Here is a 13,333-nt window from a genome sequence, read left to right as displayed (position 1 = left end):
CAATTATTTAGTGCCTATCTATTCCATGCAGTGATGAATAAGACATGAAACTGGAATTCCAGGATTTTATTACACCCCTAGTTCACCTACTCAGTTTCTCTACAAGGGTTTCTAATTCAGTAAGATAAATGAAATCATTCTAGCAAAGCTTCACAAGGGTCCTTTTTTTGTAACAATAACTGTAAGAAAGAGAAGGTCCACTTGCTACTCTAACTTAAATGTCAGTGTCTTCTTGTCCTTTGAGATTCAAATTAAATTGGCTCAAATGTCCATTCCTCATACAAGGGGAAGCTTAATGTGCTCCCAGTATTCCTGGGGATTCTTGGAGAAGTTTGTATGGTTCCTAGGCACTTCTGATTTTTAGTTCTTGCTTCTGCTGAATTTGTTCTGTATTTAGGTAATTTCTGCAAGCATAGCATGCCTATTTTCCATATATGTTATCTTGCATTAAGTGCTCAAACTATTTTATAGACTTCTAGTCTACTAATATGAGTATTATAACAAATGTGTGCTAAAGTTTCTGTGACACAAGAAGGTGTTTACACTGAAGCACTGTAAATGATTAAAACATTGAATTAGACAAATCAATAACACTTCTGGAAGAAAATCTAAAAGACCTTGTTTTGCTGATGAGTTTTTACATATAACACCAAAAGTATGACCCATGAAAGAAAAACGTTGATAATTTGGACTTTATTAAAATTAAAAACTTCTTTGACAAAGACACTATTAAGAGAATGAGGAGACAAGCTGCAGACTGGGAGAAAATATTTGCCAAACATATATCTGATTAAGGACAGGTATTCAAAATACACAAACAATACTTGAGACTCAACAATAACAAAATAAACAAATTAATTAAAATATAGGTGAAATATCTGAAAAGTCACCTCGCCAAAGAAGATATACAGATGGCAAATGCAATTATGAAAAATGCTCAACATCATATGTCATTACGGAACTACAAATTAAAACAACAATGAGATACTACTATGCACCTCTTAGAATGGCCAAAATCTGAAACACTGACTACTTAATTGCTGATAATGGTGCAGAGTAACAGGACGTTCTATCTGTTCAACTATCTATAAATCTAAAAGTGTACTAAAAATTAAACCTATTATTTATTCTTAAAGCCACATGTTTTATGATTCCAATTATATGATATTCTGAAAAAGCCAAAATTATAGTAATGGTAAAGGTCACTAACTGCCATGGGTTTGGGGTGGGGGAAGTTGAATATGTGAAGCACAGGGGATTTGGGGACAAGATAATGAAACTATTTTGTATGATACTATAATGGTGGATATATGACACTATGCATGTGTCCAAACCCATAGAACTTTACAACAAAAATAATAAAATTTAACGTATGCATTTAAAAACCATTGAAGAAATTATGGGATGCCAGTATAGAGGACAGAATATGACAGAAGAATCTAATTGTATAAAAATTTATGAAAAAAATCTCACTGGAGGGTATGGGGAGAAAGGTGCTGACCTAAATACCTTGGGAAATTAGTCAATTTTATAAATCAAAGGCAAAATAAATTATACACAAGTACTGTACTCTAGTTGATAAAGCTATTTTCCATGAGGAACGGGTTAACAATTCCAATACTACTATACATGCATACCACAGCTGAACAATTAAGTAAGTTGTTGGTGGATGGTGAGAGGCAGATTTATGAGTGTCAGAGTGGAAATTTACAGATACAAAAGAGAAGGAGGCTGCAACAGTCTATGTGATGATGGGTTAGAATTGGAAACATCAATATGAATTCATCTTTAGCTTAATACAGATCTAGATGTTGCATACAGAAATATCTATAGAGAGGAGTATATAGATGGGTTAGTATACCTACATATATTTTCTTCCTCTGTCAGCTGAAAAGATGTTGAAGCAATGTCATCCCAGTAACAATGAGCACACCTAACACTCAGATCTTTGTCTCTAATACCTTGATCTAATAAAGGAAACCCAGACTTCTTAGAGAAATTGCTGATGCTAGGACTAGGGCACGAAGTCTATAAGATGAGCCTGAAGTATCTTGTGGTGCCAGAATACAAGAATGTGCTCAAAACAAAACATGAACAACAACCAACACAAGGGGGGGTGTATGTCAAAGGTACACAAGAACCAATGGGAAGAACTCCCAATGGACAAACCTGGAACAATTTGAGAAAGGAAATAAAGTGGTATTGGATTATAACCCAACATATAAAATTGATATTGATACTGATGTAAATAAAGGATATAATAAATAAATAAATTCATGGGGTGGAAGAGGCAAAATCCCCCATGCCTTGATAAATTTATCATCATTTTATTAATTTGTATGTATATCTTAACATTAGTAAGATACTAATGATAGGGTAAAAGGGGTGTGGGATACATGGGAGCTCTGTATTATTTTTGAAATTTTTCTGTAAAAGTAAATCTCTTCTAAAATAAAAAGTTTATTTTAAAAATTGAATTAGGGATGTCTTTCACTGACGACTTCTCTGATATCTTCCATTCTTCCAGCATTCTCCAAATTTTCTCCTATTTTTTCCTGCTGTCTTCTGTACCATGCCTGGGGCTCAGCTTTATGCATTCGTAAAGTACAATGAGGAGAAATTATGTCTTTGATTATGAGTGTGGGTTTTGGAATCTGACTACCTGTTTGACTTCTAGCTCTGCTGTTTTCAAACTGTCTGACCCTGAACAAATTATATGTCCTCATGAGTCCCATTCCTCATGTTCAAAGTAGAGTTGATTTCAGTACAGTATCAAACTCGCTGTCTTTTTTTTTTTTCCGCTGTCTTTTTAAAGACATTATTTGTATAACTCTTGGCTTATGGTACTAATCATCAGAAGATTTTTTTCAGTTTTCTACATTAACATAGATTCATCATTACAATTTTTATAGACAGCTACTCTAAGAGTTTGCAGAGAGTCACGGACAGGACAATGATAGTAATGTGTAATGTGAAAATTCAAGGAAAAGACAAAGCAACTATTTGATGTAGAGATAATGGATAATAGGACCCCAACATGATTAGGAGGTTAAAGTGCAGTATTTTACTGGGCTTTCAAGCAGCCCCACATCATGTTTGCTATCCAGAGGGCTCTGCAATAATGGTAATAAATATCAGACAAAGAAAGTGAAATCTTGATTTAAATAATGCTATTTTCCTTTTCCATATCTCCTTTCTGCTTGATATTAATCTCATGAAACTTTAGGCCACCTGATACAGCAGAAAGACCACATCTTAAAAGTTGCAAAATTACGGTTAATGCATGACACTGTCCATAATCCAAAGGTCAGAGAAGGCTTCAAAAATTCCCATCACCCTCTAAAGGAGTTTTCAAGAATAGCATTTCTGGTCTCACTACTGAACTTCACTACTGGGCTCTTCTATTTAAAATTCTTAGGTGAATTATTTTTCTTTCAATTCCATATTTTGGTGGACAGAATTCTAAGATAGCCGCAAAGGTTCCTACCCATATACTCACAGGACTGTGAATATGATGGGGTTTCACACCCATGAATAGGACTATCCAATGGCAAAAATAAATAAATTGTGCAGATGTAATTAAGATTTCTAATTAATAGACTTTGAATTAATCACAAGGGAGATTATCCTGGGTGGACCTGACTTAATGAGGTGGACCCCTTCAAGTGAGTCCAGGCCTTCTCTTAAGGGAGATTCAAAGTGGTAGAGACATTCCTCCACTGGCCTAGAGGAAACAAGCTATCATATTGTGGAGAAGTTAGCCCGGCAGGAAACGACAGGTGGCTTCTTGGAGCTGAGGTCTTCTGTCTTACAACTGGAAGGCCCTGAATTCTGCCAAGTACAATGGGCTTGGAGAAGGCCTTAGGTCTTTGTGGCTAGCACCTTGATTACAACATTGGGCAGATGGTGAGCAGAGAACTGAATTAAACCATATCAAGACTTGAAACGGGCAGCTCTTACTTTGGTCTCTTGGAGCCCAGAGACTCCATGAGAACTTTGATGACACTTTTCTGAACATCATGTAGAAAGTAGTTTTCCCTAGACCATGGCAGTGAGGCTATCTTTCAGCCTCCAGAGCAACCAGCTTCCAGCTGAGCATCACTGAACGACTGTGGTACATACCTTGTGGAGCAAAAGAATCACCCAGCTGAGCCCTGCCTGAATTCCTAACTCATAACTGATATCAAATAAAATGGCTGTTATATTAAGTTACTGAGTTTTGTGGTGGTAGCTGACTGGGGCAGGGAAGCTCTACTTAAGGACAAAAACAAAACAAATAAAAACACATATGCACACACACACAAAACCCTTTAATTGAAAAATTGGGGTATCAAATTCTCCAACTATTATTGTTGAGCTGTCTAATTTTCCTCTCAATAATTTCAGTTTTTCTTCATGTATTCTGGGGTTCTGTTTTTGGATGAATATGTTTATAACTGTTATGCCTTCTTGATGGATTGACCCTTTTACTGTTATGTCATTTGCCTCACATAATACATTTTTTTTTCTTAAGGTCTATTTTGTCTGATATTACTGAGACCATTCTAGCTCCCTTTTGGTCATTGTATGCACATAACGTCTTTCTCTATCCTTCTACTTTCAAACTAGTATTTTTGTCTTTGTATCTAAAGCATGTTTCTTATAGACAACGTATAGTTGGTTTAAATTTGCTTTTTAATCAATTCTGCTATTCTCCGATGTATAATTGGAGACTCTTATCTCATTTCATTTAATGAAATTACTAATAAGTTAGGATTTACACCTGTCATTTTGCTATTTGTTTTCTTTATGTGCTACGTTTTAATTCTTCTGTTTCTTCATTACTGCCTTGTTTTATGTAAACTAGTTTTCTAATGTACCATTTTATTTCACTTATTCATATTTATATTTCTTATTGTTTGGCCTGGGTTTACCATTAACCTCTTAATTTATAACAGTATAGTTCAGGTTAATCTCAAATTAATATATGAACTTTGCTTCTATACTGCTTTCTACCCCCTTTAAGCTGTTATTGTCACTAATTACATTTTTATACATTGTGTATCATCAATGGTGATTTGTAATTATTTCATCATCAGTTGTCTTTTAAATGATATAGAGAATAGGAGGAGTTACAAACAAAACAAACAAAAAACTAAAACAAAACAAAATCCACTCATAAATTCTTCATTCAAACTCATGAAACTCCAGAGGATTATAGCTTAGGCAAATTAATGCTTTAGATAAGCAATTAAAATGTTAGCTGCTATTCCCCAGAGTCCAAATTTAAAAATTGTCCACTATCACCCTAAAGTATAGTCTTAATCACACCTCAGATTAAAACTGAAATGCACAATTTTTGCTTGTATGTTTATTTCAATGAGTGGCATTGTCATTAATTGGCCACCATTTTATACGTATACATATCTTTTCTAACTGAGGTCCTGCTCTCTTATACAGATTGTATAGTCACTGGTTAGGAGTCCAGGCCTTGTTTACGTTAAACATTCTGGTTTAAACATTCTGGTAATTTCGTTAATTGATATTTTTCTGTGCCTAATTTTCCTCATCGATAAAATGACAATAATAATTCTTCCAGCCTATAGGGTTGCTTTGAGAATCAATACGAGCTAAGGCCTCAGCATCTTGCACATGGCAAATGCCCAGTACATGCTGGCTATTATTTTCCTGCTGCTGAATTCAAGTCTCTCCTCCTCAGCGTATGCTCTACACTCCACACCCACATCTTGATCCTTATATTGGCTTTGATTTATTCTGCTTCTGAAATCTTAGCCTCAAATCTATTTCCCTCTAGTCTCAACCTAACTTTCTCAACTCTCCCTTATCCCCACCTACTTCTTCAACTGCAACAGAATCTCAGGTCCCAGGTACTTTCTTTCTCTTATATCTCAGTCTTCTCTGGGCTTCTCTTCTGTGGCAAAAGCCAGCTGCTCCCAGAAGTTTGTCTTCTCCCCTTCCTTCTGGGCACACAGCAGCCTGCATTTCCTCATCTCCCTTGCTTTTAGATAGAAGCAACACAACAGGAGTGGAAGTGATGAGTGCCACTTCCGTTTTTCCACACCTACTCCTTTGTGATCTTTTCCTATCCCCTAACCAGATGGAAAACACACTTCCTGAAAGCAACGGAGCCTGAGTCCCCGTGACTGCATGATTTCATGGATAGACAGACCCCTTCTTAACTCTCCAAATCTTCCACCCTGCCTGTTTGGAACCATTTAAAATTGTAAAACGCACAAGAAGTACAATTTTATTTTATTTTATTTTTTTGGTGTTGGATCTATTGTACATTTTCAGGGGAATTTGTTAAAGGAGAAAGTGTTATCTTCTTATACATAGAACATGCTTACAAACACAGTCAGACTTAAGCACTACAGATTCAAATGGCATTTTTCGAACAAGAGTCTTACCTCAGAAGTGAGCAAATGAGCTGAAATGCTCAGCATATAGATGGGGATGGAACAGTCCCTGTTCCTGCCAGGTTTGAGCTCTTTAGTCCATTGTTTCAATCATTCTTTCGACAATTTCCTTAAATCGTCACCCCATTATTCTTCCATTGTGGTTGCCCAGACATGGAGATGTCTCCACCACCCTGAGCGTGCACACCTTAGCCATGCTAGTTATGTCACATCTCTGCTTCCACCTGCCACCTCCTTTCCCATGGCTTCACCTCCTGCCTCCGGAAGAAAACAGATGCTACATTTATTGGCACCTCCCAAAGGGGTGGCAGCCAGAGATTGCGTGTGTGTGTGTGTGTGTGTGTGTGTGTGTGTGTGTGGTGTCTTTCTTAACAAAAGGAGTGTCATACTCTGTAATATAGGAAATAACTGACAGCTAAGTGTAACTAAGATTAGCCTAATAATGTATTGTATTTATATAAAACCAAAAACCCGTATATTTTGTTTTTAAAAATGTGTCTTGTTAAAAAAAAAGAAGGCACCATCAATAAATTTGTCTTTATTCAGAAGTAGCTGTTTATAAGGGAAATTGGAGAATAATGGTTATGGGTCCCTTAGGTAGACAACATGGAGCTGTGTGTTCCAGGGGTGAGTTTTGTATGCCTGGAGGTGACTTTGTAAGTTAACTGAAGGAGCTGCTCTTCCTGTGTCATAACCCTTTCTGTTCAGCCCAGGATGTTACTTGGGTTCTGGAAAAGGGCTCTGCACCAGCTCCTGTGCGAGTAGCGAAAGAAAATATCTCAGCCGATGTCCCTTGCCCAGACCTGATCACTGGGAATAGATGGCAGCAGCCCTACAGGCACTGCATTGGGTCCTTTCCCCTTCAGACGTGGTGCTGCCTGTCACTGGGTCTCCTCTGAAGGCTGCATGTTCCCCGTGTTCCTAGCCTCACATCCACCAAAGCACACGCGAGGCTCACACGCACAAGCTTCTTCCTGTCAAATGCCCAGCCTTCCACACCTTTGAGGACTTGGGGAATTTAAAATTTTAATAGTGCAACTGGAAGCCCCTTTTACCTGGTGAAAAATGAAAGAAAAAAAAAAATCAATTCCAAGCTCCCAGGCTAGTTTGGCTGGAAACACCTCACTCCATAGAAAAATATTACTTTTTGACAGTTCATTCTGCTTCAGCGTGATAAAACTGGAACTATGTTAACCAGAATAACCTAAAGGGTTAACATTGGCCAAGAGAGGAATTTGTGAAAACCTTGGTGGCCGAAGCAAAGAAGCAGCTAGTATTCTCTGGAACTTGTCTTGGTGACATAAGGGGTCAGAGAGACTGGGTCCCCCCAGGTTCCATTTGGCCTCATTCTCTGCCAGACCTTATTTGTAACTGCAGGTCCTATTGACCAGTGGCTGCCCTGGGACCACCATGATGCTGGTTGTGGACCTAGAGGAGCACTTACAAAGAAACGCAGACACATCACCTCTAGCTCTTCTGTGGCCCTACTCGGTCAGCTGGACATGCCCTGAGATCTTTTCCTCAGACCCTCAATGCATGGTTGGGACTACATATCTGGCACCAAAAGGGGCTTTGGCCAGAACTCCATGTCTTCTTCAGCCCTGTGTGTCCTCACTGTAACAGGCATGCCATGACGATGCCTTTGCTTCTCTCTAGCTCATTGCCAACCCAGCTCGAGTCCACTCAACCATGAGATGTCTGGGTCTTTTCTATTTTCTCCACGTACAGTCACCCAGGAGAGTGACCGTAAGACCCTTTGGAAGAGAACTAGGGTATCATTAGAGTACACACTCACCATAGTGTTTCAGAGTCCTTCATCCACTCACAGTGACTCTGCCTTCCTGATGGAGCCCGGTATACTTTCAATGGCATGGTCTGGACTTGTTATGGACTGAATGTGCCCGCCCCCCCATTCATATGTTGAAGCATTAGCCCCTGATGTGATGCTATTTGGAGGTGGGCCTTTGGGAGGTAATTAGGCTTAGATGAGGCCATGAGAGTGGGGCCCCATGATGGGATTAGTGGCCTTATAAGAAGAGGAAGAGACCAGAGCGCTTTCTCCCTCTCTGCCACGGGAGAACACAGCCAGAAGTCAGTCACCTGCAAGCCAGGAAGAAAGAGCTGAGTTTCCAGAAACATTAATGTCTGTTGTTTATACCGTCCAGCCTGTGGTCTCAGTCTGAGCAGACTGAGACAGGCCTGTTTGTCCGGGAGCTTACTTAGTGTAAGTGTAAAGTAAAAGGTAAAACTGGCTTCTGAAAGGTTGGGGACTTGACTCAGCTTCTTTGATTTTCACAGAAGTTGCTTGGCCACCATTGCTCCTCCATCTCAGGCAGCCAAAGAAAATAGGATGATACCAGATTGGATTCCGTCTCAGACACTGGGAGTCACTTGATCGGGAATCAGTACACTATTGCCCATGGGGCTGCCACCTTTTTTTTGTTGGTACAATTTGTGGAAACACAGCCACAGTCACCCACTTACACATTATTTGTGGCGACTTAAGCACTATGACAGCAGAACTGAGTAGCTGCAACACAGACCACACGGCTTGCAAATTCGAAAATATTTGCCATCTGGTCCTTTAAGAAAAGTTTACTGACCCTATATCTGGGGGCTCCCAGTTATTCTAAACTCTCATATTTGTTCACGTTTGGTAGCAATAATTCATTAAAATATTGGCTGCTTTTTTTTTCTTTTGTGGCAGCTGCCTCCCCCTTCATGATCTGCAAAGACGTGGTCTGTATGGCCCCTTTCTCCTTGAGGAGGGGTGTTTTTACTCTCAAGAATTCAGTCCATTTTGTTGCCCTGTGGCCTCAGCTTTCTGACGGACTCAAGAAAATTAGGATTTTGTAGATTATTGGCTTTTGGTCATTATTAGGGTGGGAGTAATATTTTTCTTGTGACGTGTTCCTTCCTAATTAGAAGTGAAATACCAGAACACTTGGAGTCTAGATAATTAACATTAATAACTATTAAAACATAAATATGTGTCCTTTAGCGTGTCTTCCCTATCTGCATATCTTCTCGCTTTAGTAATATAGACAGACGGTAAGAATGAGACTTCTCTCTGACTCTGTAAAACTCGTAAAGGTGTGCATATTCTCAGAGTCCATTTTCCATGTCACCTCCCCTTAGGAGCTGTAGTCTCACTTAGAGGACTGATAATGGAATATGCTTAAAAAAACTATGAGACTCTCACTGTGCTTGGATGCAAACCTTGATGATAAAGCCAACAATTTTTGGGGTCTCTTTCAGTGAATAAACAATGGCAAATTTCTGTTATTTTTGTACCATTATCTTATCCATTAAACTTTTGTTCTTAAGCACCCAGTGCAGTTAAATTGCCTTTCTCTTGGGTTTATTGATGCCAAGGACAGGTTCTCTTCACAGAGTTGGTAGAGAAAAATACCCCAAAGGGAGAGATGACTCTTTCAGATGTCATTAACTGCCCAAAGAGAATTTACCACCTCCTGAGTTAAATTGAGCATTAAGTGGCTCAGATGGATGGTTGTAACAGTGACATGATACCGTACAGGGGACCCTCTGAAGAACAAAGGGATAAGATCGCTCAGCCCTCGATCAGCACCCAGACTAGGACCATGGTGTCATTGGTCCCTCATGTGCCGTTTTTAAGGAGGATTACAGCTCTGGACGTAGGAGAGTTTCTAGGATAGCAAGAGGGAGCAGCCCATATGTAACTTTTCAGACAGGTCAATAGGCACACTGACTGCTTTTCAGAATTTGGGGCTTTTAAAAGTAATTCTCCCAGTCCCCGGCATCAGGATACTTTATCTCCATCATTTTCATTTCTTCAAGTTCCTTTTTACGTGAAAGCCTATTGAAAACATCACCAGAGCAGCTTATTGATATTTATTAAAATGATCATTCGAGCAGCTGTGTCAATCCCACTACCTTCCCTGGAAAACCAAGGTTCAAATGGAATAGTTTCCATTTAGACAGGTGAGGACATGGTGCCTGAATCTTCTTGACATTTAAATTTCAAGTCCATGGACATAGCGGGGTTATGAGGGCAGAAAGGACACCGGGCATCCCTACTTTTGTGCAACTTCCTCAATTCAATGTTTTTTTTTTTTTTCCATGCAAAGCGTTTTGCACAGTTTTATTTTTAGGAAATTAAAATAATAGGTAGGATATTTTACACGAAGAAATATTTAAAATCTCTCTCTAAGGATAGAGAAGAATATGAGCACTCGCTTTTAACATCCAGATTTAAAGAAAGGTGACTTTCCCCCATGTTTACTTCAGATGACTTTTAATTTTAATGGAATAAAAGATTTCTGACTCAGTAGCCTACACTTACCTTTCCTCAGAGGTAATCCCTGTGCTACAATTCATGGCACCCACGTTGCCTTGTTCCTGCTTTCACGGTTGACCATTTCCTGACCTCTCCCTTCACACATCTGCACGCCCGTCGCTGATGTCCTGGGCTCCTCCCCAGTCTCCTACTTCACTCTTGGGACCTCTTGCCCATCATCATCCACTACACTCACATCCGTGGGTGTTCCTCCACTTCTGTGCCTACGAGAAACCCAGCTGTTCCTTTTCTGCATCCTCAGGATGGGGCCCGGTGCTGTCCACATTCTGTTTGCAAAGTCTATTTTCCACAAGCTCTTTTTTTAAATTGTTTTTTTAATTTTTATTTTATATTGGAGTATAGTTGATTAACAATGTTGTGTTAGTTTCAGGTGTACAGCAAAGTGATTCCATTTTACGTATCCACGTATCTATTCTTTTTCAAATTCTTTTCCAATTTAGGTTATTACAGAATATCGAGCAGAGTTCCCTGTCGCTCACACCATTTGTCTGTACCACCTTCATCCCCTCCTCCCGGAACTGTCTACTTCATTCTCAATACCACCACCCCTACACTGTGCTTTGAATTACCTGCCTTTTTTATCTTCCCAAGATGCTAATATTTTTGAATAGCTCCTCTCTCTTCTGTGTCTTAAAACTCTTTACCGGATCGGATCTTTATCATCAGTAATGAGACATCTTTAATCTTTCCCAAGGTAACAACAAAGCAAGGAAAATAAAAGCCTCCGATTGCTTCAGCATCCCTATACCTACATCCTGAGCGATATTTTCCCCTTCACAACCAAAATACGCTCATTCTTTTCTCGTTTCCCTTGATATTCACTCTTTCAAACATACTGGTTGAAGTAAATAGTGAAGAGATACATAATAATAGAGCATATGTGTAAATTGGAAAGAATAACAAGTTTGTGGACCCGGGTATACTCTCTCACCAACATAAGAAACAGAGAATAAATAACTAGTGATGCTGGAAGGTTCTCAATGGCCCTTCCAGATCCCATTCCCTCTTGCCCTGTAGCTTGGTTTTGCTTGCCCTGAATTTTAGGTAAATAGATATACGTATTCTACAATTTGCTTCCATGTTATGTTATATTCTGGAGACTCATTGTTATGTTTTCTTGCTATTCATTAATTATGACTGCTGTGTAATATTCCACTGTATAAATACAGCACACTTGTGTTAACAGATGTTGAGTTTTTTGATATTATATACTATGCTGCCATGGAATATTGTATTACCTCCTGTTGCTCATGTGTAAGTTTTTTGAGAAGTGGAATCACAGTGTAAGAGGTATGTGATTATTAACTTTAGCTGATATTGATAAAGTCATTTCCAAAGTGGCTGTACCAATTTACACTTCTACCAATAGTGACCAATAGTGACATCTCCTGGCCCTTGATATTGACAGAGCCTAAGTTTTTATTTATAAGGTATGTAAAATTTTACTGGCTGTTCCTGTTTTCTATTTTGTAAAGTTTCTGCTTTAGCCTTTTTTTTTTTTTTTTTTTTTTCCGGTACGCGGGCCTGTCACCTTCGTGGCCACTCCCGTTGCGGAGCACAGGCTCCGGACGCGCAGGCTCAGCGGCCACGGCTCACGGGCCCAGCCGCTCCGCGGCACGTGGGATCTTCCCGGACCGGGGCACGAACCCGTGTCCCATGCATCGGCAGGCGGACTCTCAACCACTGCGCCACCAGGGAAGCCCTCCGCTTTAGTCTTTTGCTCATTTATCAGTTGGCTGCTTTGTAACTTTTAATGATTTATGTGATACATACACATACATACATATACCCATATACACATAGGTCACCTGTGTGTATTTATATGTACATATATATAATGAGTATATGTTTATGTGTCTATACATGTGTTTGTATGTAAATGTTTATTCTGGACTCGATTCCTTTGCTGGTTTTATGTATTATAAATATCTCCTCTGAGTTTATGCCTTTCTTTTATACTACGTTTTGATGGACTGAAGTTTTACATTTTAACAGTCAGATTTACCAGTCATTTTTCTTCATGTTTTGTGCTTTTTAAAATATGTTTAAGAAATCTTTTGGAACCCAAGAATTTAAAAAACATTTATATTGTCTTTCTAAATTTTCAAATTTGTTGTTAACTTTTGATCTCAACTTAGCTCAGTATTGGTTCTTATATCTGGTATTATATAGGAAAGTCATTTTCTTTTTTTTTTTTTTTCCATGTGAATAACCACCAGTTCCCTAACAGATTTTGGACAGTCCATGCTTTTCCCCATGATCTAGAATGATCCTAAGTCCAGCCTTCATAAGTGTGGATCTCTTTTGGGGCCTTTTATTTTGCTTATTTGTTTAACTCTGCAGGACATGATATTTTTAATTACCATAGTTTTACAAGTTTCAGTAGACAATGGGACAATCTCCACTTTTTCTTTTACTCATTTGACTATTTGGCTCTTCATTTTCTCATATATTGATAAATTTTTAGAATCAGTACATCAAATCCAATAAAATTCTTGTTTGAATTTTCACCCAGATATCTGCATGACTCACTTTCTCACCATCTTTTTTTTTTTTTTTTTTTTTGCGGTACGCGGGG

The sequence above is a fragment of the Physeter macrocephalus genome, chromosome 10 (genome assembly GCF_002837175.3).
Source record: "Physeter macrocephalus isolate SW-GA chromosome 10, ASM283717v5, whole genome shotgun sequence".
Lineage (NCBI taxonomy): Eukaryota > Metazoa > Chordata > Mammalia > Artiodactyla > Physeteridae > Physeter > Physeter macrocephalus.
Note: the sequence above shows the minus strand (reverse complement) of the source record.